The sequence below is a fragment of the Trachypithecus francoisi genome, unplaced genomic scaffold (genome assembly GCF_009764315.1).
Source record: "Trachypithecus francoisi isolate TF-2019V2 unplaced genomic scaffold, Tfra_2.0 Lachesis_group16, whole genome shotgun sequence".
Classification (NCBI taxonomy): Eukaryota; Metazoa; Chordata; class Mammalia; order Primates; family Cercopithecidae; genus Trachypithecus; species Trachypithecus francoisi.
The window spans coordinates 59,612,567-59,626,222 of record NW_022681461.1 but is presented as its reverse complement, the minus strand read 5'-3'; positions in this window follow the sequence as shown (position 1 = coordinate 59,626,222).

Here is a 13,656-nt window from a genome sequence, read left to right as displayed (position 1 = left end):
TCTATATTAAGTTTCTTGAAGAACCTCCATGCATTTTTGCATATAGGCTGTACTAATTGTTACATTCCTACCAACAGTGTATGAGTTTCCCTTTGTCTACATCCTTGTCAGAATATGTTACGCTTGTCTTTTGATTAAAAGCTGTTTTAACTGGGGAGAGATGATATCATTGTAGTTTTCATTTGCATTTCTTTGATGATCGATGATATTGAGCACTTTTTCATATAACCATTGGCCATTTGTGTGTCTTTTTGATAAATGTCTATTCAGATTCTTTGCCTGTTTTTTAATTGGATTATTTGTTGTTTTTTTTTTCCTATTAAGTTGTTTGAGCTTATATATACTGGTTATTAATCACTTGTCATATGGCTAGTTTGCAAATACTTTCTCCCATTCTGTGTGTTGTCTTTTAACTTTAATTGTTTTCTTAGCTGTACAGAAGCTTTTTAGTTTGATGTAACACCATTTGTCCATTTTTGCTTTGGTTGCCTGTGCTTTTGAGGTATTACTCAAATATTTGCCCAGATAAATGACCTGGAGTGTTTTACAAATGGTTTATTCTAGCAGTTTAACAATTTGTCATATTAGATTTAAGTTTATAATCTTTTTAAAATTTGATTTCTGTATATGGTTGAGATATGGGGGGGGGAGTGTTGTTTCACTCTTATCCACATGGATTGTCATTTCCCCAGCACCATTTATTAAAGAAATTGACATTTTTCCAATGTATGTTATTGGTACCTTTGTCAAAAATGAGTTCACTGTAAATATGCAGATTTCTCCTGGGTTCTCTGTTCTGTTGTTCTATGTGTCTGTTTATAAGTTAGTTTCATGCTGTTTTGGTTACTATGGCTCTATAATATAATTTGAGGTCAGGTAACATGATTCCTCCAGTATTTTTTTTTCTTTTTGGTCAGGATGGCTTCGGTTATTCTGGGTTGTTTTTGTGCCGTTGTAATTTTCTTACTGATTTTTAAATTTCCGTGAAGAATGTCATTGGTATTTTGATAGGGATAACATTGAATCTGTAAATTGATTTGGGTAGGATGGACATTTTAACAACATTCTTTCAATCAGTGAATGTGGAATATGTTTCAATTCTGTGTCCCCTTCAATTTATCTTACTACTTTTTGTCGTTTTTATTGTCAAGATCTTTCACTTATTTGGCTAATTTCTAAGTATTTTATTGTATTTCTGGTTATTTTAAATTGCTTACTTGCTTGGTTTCTTTTCAGGTTGTTTATTGTTTGCATATGGAAATGCTACTAATATTTTTATGTTGATTTTTGTATCTAACATATAAAAATTAAACAATATGCTCCTGAATGACCAGTAGGTCAATGAAGAAGTTAAGAAGGAGTTAAAAAAAATGTTGAAACATATAAAAATGGAAAAACACCATACCAAAATGTATAAGATATAGCAAAAGCAGTACTAAAAGGGAAGTTTATGGCAATAAACACCTATGTCAGAAAAGTAGTCAAACGTCAAATAAACATTATGATATATCTTTTCACAATAAAAAAGCAAGAGGAAAACAAACCCCAAATTAGAGAAAGTGAAATACTAAAGACAAGAGCAGAAATAAATGCAGTGGCCACTAAAATATTTTGATTTGATGTATTCCTGAACAGCAATTTCATTCCTTTGCTTCAAAACAGAAGGAATTAAAAGCATATAAGAAGCACCATCAGGGCCTGTATTCATGCATTTACCTTGTCACCAGGTATCTGGACACATGTGTGATGGAACTGCTGATGGCATTTCTAGTTCCTACCTGTAAGGGGTTCCACCTATGCATCATTTGAAAGTTCTATTGTATCACAAGGCTGGTTACTGTCGTTTTATAGTTAAATAATAAGCCATAAGATTCAGGACTAGTCTAATATCACATACCTTTTATGTTTCTGCCTTTCTTCTAGATTTAAGGTAGCAGCACATTATCTAACTAGCAATTGTATCATTCCTGAATCCTAATCTCAACAGTTAATGACCATACACAGGGGCAAGGTCCCGTAGAGCCATTGCCTGAAGAAATGTACCTCTCTCCTCACAGCATTGCCTTGTGCTTTGCTCCCAATAGAACGTATTATAAATGTTATTCAATAAACTCTATTTTTCTCATCTATGAGGGCTTGGTAATATCTCAATTCTTGCTATCTCTTTTAGAAGTTTACATATTTATGAAAAGATAGGTGGAAGACAATTATTTTATATCAACATACTATTATTACTTTATTATGGTACTTTTTCATTTAATAAGGATTCATAGCACTTACAGTCTGTCACTGACTATTCTAACCTCTTTTTCATCATCAATATTATTAATGTCTTCATAGGCTAGGGGCGCAGTGGCTCACTCCTGTAATCCCATCTCTTTGGGAGGCTGAGATAAAAGTTCTGCTGGAGCTCAGGAGTTTTAAGACCAGCCTGGGCACCATTGGCTAAACCCCTTCTCTACAAAAAAAAAAAAAAAATACAAGCATTAGCTGGACACGGTGGCATGTGCCTGTAGTCCCAGCTACTCAGGAGGCTGATGCAGCAGGATACCTTCAGCCCTGGAGTTGGAGGTTGCAGTGAGCCATGATTGTGCCACTGCACTCCGGCCTGGACGACACAGCGAGAACCGGTTTCAAATATATATATAACCTGTATTTGTGTGTGTGTGTGTGTGTGTGTGTATATAATATATATATAAAACCTGTGTGTATATGTATATATAGCTTCATATCAGCTCTATAAAGAACTATTACTATTAGTTATCTGTGTAATATCATAGAGCATAAAGTGACAAAGCCTTATGCATTTTATGACAGTTTTAACACCATGAGTTAGACTTAAATGCCTACAACCATCTTGTTTAAGCAGCTGAACAATTTTAGATTTCATTATCAGCCTTTGGAATTCTTCCTATCTCAGAGATATAGATACTATCCAAAAAATTTGTTTGTTTTTGTCTGTTGTGGCTTATAGAACTAAAATGACATTGTTAACCACCTCAATGTCTCAATTCTATCAATAATTGATTCATATTTCATGGCTCAACATGCTTAAGAAATATTTTTGTTCATGCAAATAATAAAGATGTGTATTTGTAAAGAACGACCTGCTGAACAAGAGAGGCAGTTAACATACTCATATTTTATATAGGAAGTAAGTATTGCAAATTTGATCATGTTATATACTGGTAACAAATTGCAGGGATTATAGCAAGTTTATTTTTTGTCTCTACCACTTGTCAATTTGTAGTGTTTTATGATTTTTCCCCCAAGGAGAATAATGTGGTTAAAATTCCTCAACAAGATTACTTTGAAGCCCTTCACAATTCCATGAACTATCTGGTAACAAATATGAAAATTTCCTAGAAATTTGGTTTATCTGGTTTCCTGGAATAATTATTATACAGTAGATGTCATAAAACCTGTGATACAAAGTATTTTAAATCAGAAGTTACAAAAGTATGAGTGTGGTCAACTAATTCTGGGAAACACTGCATGCTAAAACTGAATTTGGATAATAACAATATTTTTTAAACTATTAAAGGTTATACGAGCTCCTACAATCAATAATACAAATTAATCTAGCATTTCCTGCAACTTCTTAATATACAGTCTTTTCTTTTTGCTATATATAATTTGTGATATCTCCCAGAGGTTCCAGAGTACAGCAGCATCTCAGATCCTGCAATAATAGAGGGAGGGGCTACTAGCAAAACATGAGTCTACTCTAAATGCTGGAGACTTTCATCAAAATGAAACCAAAACTTTGAGGGGCCCCTGTGTGTATCGATAGACTGATTATGATAGCGGGAAACTGTTGTCTTTGGTTTAATGTTACATTAGAAGCATTATCTGTACAGAAATCAGTTATAAACTGTACTAAAATACACAATAAAAACACAAAGTTTAAAAATCTTAACTTTTTTTAAGATTTAAACATTGACTTCTCCATTCATTCATAGCTTTTCCATAATCTTGCATGAATAAGTCACTCCACACCATCCTCTAGTTGGCAATTAACTAATGAAATACACCATATAGAGGGAATGTCAGTTCAACAAGTGCAGAACATGTTGTTTGCCTTCAAGAGGGTGATAATTCAGTTGTAGGAGAGCTAACATACAGAAGCATGCCGTTAAATAAGTAAATGTATGTCATTTCAGTATATAACTGCCTGAGCATATTCAGTCGAACTAAAATTGCTGGATGTGAGTTCATAGAGAATGTGAATATAAGTTGGATTCTGAAAAGGTTAAGAACAGGAGAGGAATCTGTATATTCATAATGATGTCATGTATCGCATTAAAGTAGACAAGCTAAATAATTGCATTCAGCGTAATTACATGTGTTGTGTATGTTGAATGTCAGTACTATTTTTTATGGAACAGCACAAAAACTGTTGTACTAATAGAAGTGTGAAAAAAGACTGTCCATGACTTTGATTTGCTAAGGTAAAAGTTTAGGAATACTGCAGCTAAACACCGGCTGCTTTGTATTGTCTTCAAATTTCCCAAAGAATTCCACCTCCAAAGGTTGAACCCTCTCCATTTTAAGCCCATAATGGAGGCAAGGAATCAGAACAAGTTATAGGTATAGGATATTGTTGTTTGTCAAATTATCAACATAAATAATGCCATATCAAAATTATACACATTTATTTTTGTTAAATTTAAATTTTGCTTTCTACATTCCAGAATTGTAAATTAAAGTGTTTATGCCTATTTTTTAATTATTTAGATCATTTGCTTTTTTTCCGATGGAAACAAGGATAATTGGATCAGGGATTATAGTGTTAGGGAAATATTTGTTCTCCTTGTAGATGTCTGCCTGTATTATTATTCCTCTGTATTATTTTACAGAAAATGTGAAACAGATTTTTATGTCAGTCAAGATATCTTTGGATAATATTGCTACATAGAAAAATCGTGAGCAACTGATTAATTAGATTTATGTTTTCAGTTTCTTGCACTGACTTAAGAGGCTGCCTTTTTGAGAATTTTAATGATACATGCAATAATCAAGGATGAAACGGATTAATTTTCACATAATTTTGACATCTAGAATACTTATTTTACAGAATTTTAAAGTAAACAGAATAATAAGGTTAAGACTCAGTTGCTTTTTATGACTAACGTTATGGGTACAAAAGTAGTGGCTGATGAATTATTAAATGTATGGTTAAACACAATAATTTGATGATTTTTTGTTAACATCAACTGAAATTTAAGTTCAACATGTATTTTTATTCCTATTTTTAAACAAAATTATAAATTATCTTGTTCTAATCAACTCAAGTAATAAATACAGTAAGAAAACCAAAATGTTCCCCATTTTGCCTAATCTTACTTTGCAAATGAAACTACTTTTAAATACTTAGTGTATATTCTTCACACTCTAAAGCCTAGAGCAACAGGAATATGAGTATATATTTTTATGAATTTACACATGCACATAATAGATTTTAAGAATGAAAACTATAATACAGGTACTGATAGACCTTTTTCTATGCCATAATGTGTTATGAACTTTAAAAAATGTCAGTATATTTTTAAATTTACTAGAATACAGATAGAGGTATATATATGTGTGTGTGTGTGTGTGTTTGTGTATCTTTGACACATTTATTCATAGATACCTAAATATTACTATTACATTATAAAAACATTACAGTAAGCATTCTTACACAAATACCTTTGTGCACCTGCGCCGCAATTGTGTTATTTGGACAAACGTAAAATCTTTAATTGGCCTATGTAAAAAATAAGATTTAATATATGCTGACCTTTCTTTCCATGAACCATGAACAAGGTGCAATAAGTCCTTTCACAAAACACTTCTGCACATGCTGCTACTCCTTTCCTCCTATACAGCCTGCTCCTACTCAGTCTGTAGATCCTAGTTCTAGTATCACTTCCTGATGTTGCTGCTTAGATTACTCAATAGTATTTTCTCATAGAACCCTGTATCTTCCATCTTTCTTGCCTTTGTTAGAGAAATACACAGACACACACAAACCTCAGCATGTATATAAGCATACATAATCTTTTGAAGTTTACTTTTATCTTCTTCACAAAACTATAACCTCAATGTAAGCAACATTATTTCTATTTTTCCTTGTGATTTTATGTCTGACATGTAAATCAACACCTATCACATATTGTAGGAGATTAATAACTATACTGATTATAATAATGATTATAATAGTAAAGATTACAAAATTTTAATTTGGTTGCTTAGAATTTATGGATTAATTGGGGAATAATTCATATGTTACAATATGTATGGAAACTTCTTTATATTTTTCCTAACAGTTTTAGAGTTTTGATTTATCAAAATTCTATAAGCTATATTAGTTTTCTCTTGCTGTTGTGATAAATTACCACAAGTTAAGTGGCTTAGAACCTTACAGACTTGTTACTTTTCAGTTCTAGAGGTCTGAATTCTGGGAGTCTGAGGAGGTTAAAATGGCTGTGTTTTTTCTGGAAATTCCAAGTGAGAATTCACTTTCCTGTGTTGTCCACCTTCCAGGGGCCATTTGCAGTCCTTGGCTTGTGGACCCTTCCTCCGTCTTCAACATACATCACTCCAAACTGTTTCCATTGCCACATCTCCTTTTTCTGACTTTGACCCTCTTGCTTCTTTCATAAGAATCTTCATGATGTTGTAATTACATTGAATCAACCTAAATAATCTATAATCACAGATCTATCTCAAGATAATTAACTTAATCACACATGTAATTTTTTTTTTATCATACAGCATATTAGTCACAGATTACAGAGTTTAGTGTGTAAACATCTTTACAGGGCCTTTATTTTCTCTACCACAAAGACTTTGCACATTTTTTTGCCACTAAGTGTGTGTGGGTGTGGGTGTTGTATTGTTACTAGTTTGTGTGAATAAAATATAACATATATTCTTATTAATTATTGTTAGTATTTAAGATAGATATGATTTAGGACAGGCCATTTTACTGAATCACTTTAGTACTTACAAGTTCTCTTTACTGGTTTAAGTTGGTTTTCTTGAAATATTTAAGTAAACATGTATTTCAAGTACAAATTTTCTTTTCAACCACACGATTTCTGCTATTCATTGAATCAATTTTTTAAAAATAATACTTTAAATGCTTACTTAATCTCCAATTATTTTTATTAAAGTATCATGTTCTTGTATTACAGATATAAAATCTGCTTGAATTTCTGACAATATAAATTAGACATATATTTTAAAATTTTATATTTCCCTATTTTCTTAAAAGTTGATTTTTAAATGGGGCTCATTATCTTTATTTTCCCCTCTTCATCTGACTAATATATCTGATAGTCCATTCAGACTATTCATTGTCCATTCGTGTAAATAATAGGGTGATTGGTAATAATAAGCTTTAATAAGTGATCAGTATAGCAAACTGATTAGTTTCCTTGTAGAAATCATTGTTTTGTGTTATTAGCACAAAATGCAGCTGCTAATAGGAAATCCCTGGCTTTGATAAGTGGGTATGATGTGCTTCAGCCTGTGAGCTGTATAAATTTTGAGGGGTAAAGTTACCAAAAATACCACCTTGCTTTTCTTTCTAGCTCTAATATGCTTTGTGTATGGCATACAAAAATCATTCGTTTCTGATTAGAAAGTTGTTCATATGAGTTTTATTTAACCTAGGAACAACGCACAAATAAAGCTATTGTTATATGCAGAGCAGAGGATTGGTTAAGTTACTTACCCATTAGGATACCATAAAGCACACTCTGCAAGTTTCCTGGGTTATCTTGTTAAATCAATATACATTTCTTCAGTAGCTCCTGTAATAGGTTTGGTTGTTGATTTGAATGGCTGCATTTAGTTTTGTTGTTGATTTGAACAACACAGCTCTTTAATTTGTATAAACTCTCCAATGTAACTGTTGAGTTTTCTAACTATTAGGTGTACTATATATTTGTTTTATCTTCTTCTTTTAGGGAGATTTCAGAAAAACGCATTGAACCCCAAGTTTTCCATCACACACGGTGAGTGTTAGTAGTTTCAGTGCATGTACATGTGGATTCATAGTCACTGGTCTAAGTTGGCCCAGAGAGGAAACAGAAAAGATAATCAACCAGGTAGACTAAATTCTGCCTACCAAAGTGAGAAACATGATATAAATATAACAGATGGAATACTAAAGCCAGCCTGAATATTTGGAACAGTTCATAGAAGAAGAATGTGTAAACTGATTAAGAAAAATATATAGATTTTGAGTAGGCAAAGAGGGCTGGGGGAGACAGGATCCAGAGACAAAAGCTTCAAAAATAATTTATATGGAAATATGATATATGATATAAAAATTCTCTGCAAATCTTTTTATTATTCACATTTAGTTGCCACAACTAGAATAAAATATTCACTGACAGAGGGAAAGAGAGGTTAATAAACTGGCCTCTGGCCACTCTTACTTTCTTCTTCAGTATTCTTCTTAATACTACAGTATTATCTTTTAATAAGGTGTGTTAGTGTCAGTGATGCCATAAAGCACCTAAAACATTTTAATGTCAGTGTCCAAATGAGCACAGCTACTATGGTCTTTTGAAAGTCATTCAGCTTTATGATAATGAAAAATGTCAGCTGATTAATTTTTGTAGTTATGCCTCTCGCTTTATAACATCCCAGATGTTCCCTTCGCCTCAATTTAAACACTACACACTCTGCAAAGCGTAAACATATTTGTTTTCCAATGTGCAATTAAAACTGCCTGAACTCTAGAGACCATAAGCAATATTATTTGACCTTGTGTGGGCTGTAGCTACAATATTCACCAACCAAATTACAATAAAACAAATAAGAGGTTAATCAAATTGCTTCTTTCAAATTAACAATAAAGTATAATGCTAATCATTTGTTTCTTTCTACTTCCTTCTGTCTTGCTTTCCCATTCCTTCTCCCATTTTGTCCTACATTTACATTGTCCTTAAGACTCAATTTTTTTCCATTCACTTTGCATTAGTACCTCTATCATATGTTTATGTGTGTGTTTTCATATAATTATTTTTTCTAGTTTTTCATTATGTATTTTTTACTAATATTAGAAGAACCTTATATGCAGGGATTCAGTTTTGAATAATTTTCACATATTCTAAACAGTTTTGTTGAGGTATAATTGCACACATCTAAAATATACAATTGTATAAGTGTTGACATATATGTATGCCCAAGAAACCACTGCCACAATCGTGATAAACACATTTAACATTCCCAAAAGTTTCAACATTTTTTTTTGTAATACCTCCTTCTCTCCCCTACATGGCCAATTCCCTTCCTCCACCCCCAGGCAAACTACGGAGAAGGTTTCGGCAAAGGTTCCCTGGATTAATTTGCATTTTCTATTGGAGTATTTTTAATAAATGGAATTGTATAATACTCATAACTTGTTTCACTCAGCATATTTATTTTTAAATTTATTCATGTTATGTATTAATAGTTCCTTTTTATTGTGGAGTAGTATTCGATTTTATAGATATACTACAGGTTATTTACACATTCATCCACTGATTAACATTAGAGTTGCATTCAGAATCCAGCTATTACAAATAAAGTTGTTAGGACTGTTTATGTACAAGTCCTAATATGCTTCCACTTATCCTGGGTAAATACCTACTAGTGGATGCATATTATGCATAATCTTTATTATAATATTAAAGGTACACACAAAGTAAAAACTAGACTGTAAACATTAGGGGCATAATTTCAAATAATTGCTCCATAAAAGCATAAAGTATTTGAAATTCCTTCAGCTACTAAATTGACATAATAAATGCATTAAATTGGTCTCTTGTTTCTAAAATGTAGATATGTTTTTAAAAAATGAAGATTTTGTCTACTAGAAAGTTCTATCTCAGAGCCGAAAAGAGTGATCAAGTTCAACTTCCTCCTAAGACTCAGGGAAGTCAAGAGATTTGCATAGAATTAAAACACTACCATCTTCAGTAGGCAAAGTTAGAAGCTATGCTGGGTGAAACCAATCCAATATATTTTGCATTATACTCATCTGACTCACCATACTGCACTCAGTAAAACAGGCTATATTGCTGAAGAAATAAACGCACAAGTTATTTCTAGTAGTACATTTTGCTTTATGCAATAAAATATACCTATATTTGCACTATTAACCTACAATGGAAATATAATGTGTTTTTATCTTCTGCCATAATGTGGTATCTCTTCATCTCCCATATCACTTTATGAAATTTATTTTACCTTAAAATTTGGAAGGATTTGTTCAATGTCTTTTGTCAGACTCCATCTCACTCTGAATTTGGTCAAACGTGTTAGCTAGGGTGTTCATTTCCATATCTGAAAATGCCAGCTTTAAATATTAAGGTATTTATTAGCACCCAAAATATGAAAGTCTATAGTGTCTATTGGATATTTGCAATCAATAGATAAGAAAGTCAGTATGTTGAGAAGAGAAGTATTGAAGTTATTCAGGAATGCCTGAGCAAAAGGAAAAAAGAACCTTATCAAGAAGAGACTAAAATATCTTTACTTCCTATGTCAAGTTCTACATGCAAGAAAATATTGCTATGGAGTCCTCTGCAGTAGGAACAACATTTCCAACCTTGAATGAAACCAAACTATGCATCAGAGAAAAGACGAATTAAAATACACTACTTTGCTCTAGAGATTTGAGTTATCAGGCTCATGGGCCAATGGCTTGTTAGCTCTGGAATCCGTCTTCAATTCATTTGTAGTTTATTAACTTCATAAAAGCCTATTTATTTATAAAATGATTGAAGGACTCTATGGGAAAAAATGTCATAAAAGTAAGCAACCACTTTAATACTATCTCTCTACGCTACTAACATTGGTAAGAGAAAAGTAATGTTCATGCCAACCACGAAACATTCTTACTCATGAACCCAATACTGACAGATGCTGTCCAAGATCCAGAGCCACTCTTCTGCAGCTATGCCCTTTTCTACTAATCCCCTCCAAATGACCTTTGGATAGTCCTGTTACAGTGAGTGCTTCCCAGATTATTCTCCAGTGTATGATTCCTAGGGTCTACTTGTCACATCACTGAGAAGTTTGGTAGTAAGAAATATGTTTTTCAGAACGGCAAGCACAGTAAAAATAAGAAGGTAGCAGAACAATTCCATCTCTAGAAGTTCACATTTTTGTTAACCGGAGGAAAATATTGTTTTGCTAAAATTTTATTATGATGTAAATCTTGCTATGTGGTCATTGATGTGATGTAATGGAAGACTAAAAAAATTACATAGTAATAACATGGTAATATAGGTTGAGTATTACCTTACATAAAATGCTTGAAACCAAAAATGTTTTGGGTTTGGGATTTTTCCACATTTTTAATATTTGCATATACCTACTTAGGTATCTGAGGGATGAGACCCAAGTCTAAATGTGAAATTCATTTTTGTTATATATATACACCTCATACACATAGGCTGAAGGTACTTTTAACATTTTAAGTAATATTGTACATAAAACAAGTTAGTGTAAGTACTTACGTGGAATTTTTCACTCATATCATCATGTTGGCACTCAAAAAGTTTTGGAATTTGGATCTCAGATTTTGGATTTTTGGATTAAGGATCCTCAACTTGTAAAATATAATATTAATTGCAATATATATAAAATAAACAATTTTAATAGCTAAACTGCAATGGGTTTTTATTGTGTAAATTGATAAGTCAAATGTAAAAAAATTTACATTTCTGTTCTTTTACATACAACTCCTTTTTAAAAAACCATCCCTGTGATTCAACTATTAAGGAAAGTTTTCAATTGCTCTGAGAGTAGCAAGGGCAATATCAAAGCTCTCTTTGCAACCTGGGAGTTCTTTTAATTCTGATAAAATGAATTGACAATATTGCACAACTTTTAAAATTTGCTAATTCACCTTTTCACTATTGGAATTTTGTCGCTTACATCAAGGAGATTTTTAAAAGACACCAGTAAACAATTCTGAATGACATGTCAATCCAGAGACCTCAGAATCATGAATTTTAATAGTTAACCATATTAATAGTGTTTAGAATAAAGCCTGTGGTCCAAAGAAAATAAAATGAATATTATGTTTGGTGATTATTTTTCCAAAAGTTGTATTGCAAATAGAACATTTCTAAAATTTTCATATTCCCACATAAACTTTAAGGTGATTGAATATACCTGTTTCTAATTGTCTTCATATGAACAAAGATCTATTTGAAGCATATAGTTAAATATTTTGATAAGAAAATGTATAATCCCTTTATTCTTAAATTTGAATTTCAGTAAATATAAAGTCATTATAGTGTTGCTTTAACTGGGTATGGCTTTATTAGCTTTTAAAATTTGCTTTTCAAGGGAAAGAAAGTAATCTTATTAAAACTGCAGGGAGGAAAGTAGGTAGGCAGAAGTAATTATAGAACTGGAACTTCTCCAGAACACTTGGGCTAACATCCTAATTATTAGAGCAACATTTTTTATGGCTACAAGTGATTTCAGATGAGTCTAATTCATCAGTTCCTGCTTCCCTAAAGGCCACTTCTAATTCCTGCTGGAGCAATGGCCACCTGGTAAAATAGGTGATAAATTTTCCTTTCAGTACACCACATTAACTTCCAAAATCCATGTGAAGCTATACCTCTCATTGCTTAGGCAGTCTGAAATGGTTGTCAACATAAAGCATTCTATCCCGTTGTCTGGGGACTGCCTAAGACAGTTACCACAGACAGTTGGGGTTAGGAGGCCCTGAGAGAGTCAGATTTTCTAAAATAGCCCTTCCAGTGCATTAAGGAGAAACAGAAAGAGGGTATTGCCATTAAAATAAGATAGTGAATTCTATAGTCCAATGAGATTTTAACCCTGGGGAAGAAAATTTCAGTTTTCTAGGTTTCATTTATTAAGTTGTACATTCACCATGTCTAAGATGCTATAGCACAAAAGTTAAAAACATGTAAAAACCAGGAAGACCACAGTATGGAAAAAAAATCTTTTTATTTCATCTTGTAAAAGCTGGCATTGAAGCAAGGGGAAAACATTTATCTGTGGAACCCCTACCCAGCATATTATATGTAAAACATAAATAGATATTTGTTAGCGAGTGAATCCTGTGAATCGTGACATGGGAATCAAAGTTTTCAAGATGGTGTGGTAGTTCAGTCACAAGAGACAGAATAAAGAACTTAATCATATTTTAGCTACTTCAGTGCTCTTTAAGTTTCATAAGGGAAGCTCGGTAGAAATATCAGAATATGCTATCAGGTAATTTTTCTAATTTGTAAACATCCAGGTCTGAATGACCAGAACTGCATAAAACTATTAGAAAAACTTGGTAAAAGTGACTCATGACCTTCACACTGAAAAAAATAAGTGAATAAAATGTATGTTTATAAAATTACAAGGCAATAATGTTCTCATCTTATCTACTGCTCTCAAACTCCTGCCTGGAAGATGCCAGGATTAAAACAATTTCAAAAAGTCACTTAAACCAAAAAAACAAGGAAAAACACTCCTACCAATTAACATTTATCTTACTAAATTGCTTTTATGTGTTCTGAATACATGAAATGAATTCTCTTCTTGTACAAGTCACTGTCCCCTGAGTTGCAATCCCGTACTTACCTTTATTTCCAGGAGGAACATGAAATAGCTGCTATAAAATTAGAATGAGTATTT